Source organism: Pundamilia nyererei, unplaced genomic scaffold (genome assembly GCF_000239375.1).
Source record: "Pundamilia nyererei isolate P.nyererei 1_Seehausen unplaced genomic scaffold, PunNye1.0 scaffold00122, whole genome shotgun sequence".
Classification (NCBI taxonomy): domain Eukaryota; kingdom Metazoa; phylum Chordata; class Actinopteri; order Cichliformes; family Cichlidae; genus Pundamilia; species Pundamilia nyererei.
Genome location: NW_005187523.1, coordinates 546,638 through 548,564, shown reverse-complemented (window position 1 = coordinate 548,564; position 1,927 = coordinate 546,638).

Here is a 1,927-nt window from a genome sequence, read left to right as displayed (position 1 = left end):
ACACACACACACACACACATGCAAATACCTACAAAAACCTATTAAAAATAATTATGCAAATTGGTTTTGAGTGACTGGGAAATAATTTAATAACCTGAGGTAATCAGTGTGCAAGGTTAATGTGCAGCTGGTCTGTTGAGAGGCTTAACTTTAACAAAAGGAGTCAGAGAACATTTAGCAAAGTTGGTACAGGTGAGTTAGTACAACTTGGTGGTTTCCAAAGCGGGGGGGCAGGTCCATTGCAGGGGGGTTTGAATGCGGAGTATGAATTAAACAAAATGCTTGGACACTGCTAGCACAATGGACAGGTTTTTGACGAGGCTCCCACACAAACATGCTTCAAAACGAGCTTCCTTAAAGTCAAAGACTAGAAAATATGATGACATATCCTGCCTTTGTCTTCACCTGCACGTGGGTACCAAGGTAGGGCTCCCCGACAGAAGTTATTTCCCCTGCGTCAGCAGCAGCTGCGCTGTCCAAATCACGGACAAACAATATCCACTCTCTGCATTTTTAATTCTTATAACGACTAACTACTCCTGACATTTTGGAGATGTTAGCTCTTTATACAGTAAAGTTACAGGAGGCTACAAATAACGTCACGGTGATCCTGCCACGATTTGTTGCCCCTGCCCAAATTGGGGACACAAAGTATCTCACAGTCGTTTATGTTTTTGAACCCATTTTGCACAGAGAGGCATTTTTGAAAAATGTGTTGATAGCAATGTTGAATATTATTACACAGGAAAAAAACAACTACACGTAAAATAATGACACCATAAAGATGTATTTCTGTTATTTAAGGCTGCATCCACACATACATGAGTATTTTTGAAAACTTTTCCATTTTCGTTTATAAAATTCTGTCCACGTGTAAATGATAAAAAAACAAAGTCAAACGCTGTTAAGAACATGCCAAATCCTAACCGTGTAGAAATGTTGGCCAATCAGAAGTCTAGCAGCCGGGGGGGAGTAAACAGCATTTGGGCGCCTCACCAAACCTGAAGCACTTCTAAAAGGTTTTTGTGTTTTTCTGCAAAGGCAGCTGTGTTACTTTTCAAGTGCCTTCATCATTTAAATGTTAATGACTAAAGACTGTATTTTAGATGTTGTCTCACAGGCTCTCATGTGAAGTACGGCTGGTGTGGACTCACAGCTTTGGACAAAATGCATACAGCAAATTTAATTTTAAAAAAGACATTTATTCGTTGGCGTCGGGATTTGTTTGTGAGAGCGTCTGTGTGTAGATGCCACAAAGTTCACTCTGGCGCTTTCTTAAAGCAGGGACAGTAACTGTGTGTCTATGTGCGCGTGTAGAAACTGCACATAGATTAGCAGTAACAGCATTTTGTCTCTATCCGCCATTGTAGAAATTCATCTTACGTAAACAATAACGTGGCGCACAGCGTGACATCAAACAAAAGCTACAACGCACCTCCACCCGGCAGGAGTTTTTAAAGGTCTCTGTCTTCAGTGATCCAAGACACCGTTTCCGTGTGGACGAAAGGCCCAAAAAGCTGCGTTTTCAAAAATATCCATGTAGCTGTGGACGTAGCCTAAAAGAGGTAGCAGCTTATTTTATTGCAGTTTACTTTTATTTGTTTGTTTGCAAAAGGTTTGAGGTGTGAAATAAACAGAGCGTGTTTGTGCTGCTCCCCCAGTATCTCACGTGTCCATGTCTGATTATCCCTCGTCTTAGTGTCGAGCCCATGTGTGACTCACAGTGTGTTTAGTCTCCCGTCTCATACGTATTATGTTCATTTCTGCTTCCCCTGTCCGTCTGATTCTGGTCAGCTGTGTTACCCAGGCGTGTCTACTCTGCCCCAGTCTCCTCATGTGTCTCCCTCTGGTCTCTATTGTATTGTCTGCTCATGCTATTTGTTTCTCTGCTCTCTAGTTTCTGTGTCCTCCTTGTAGCAGCGTAGTT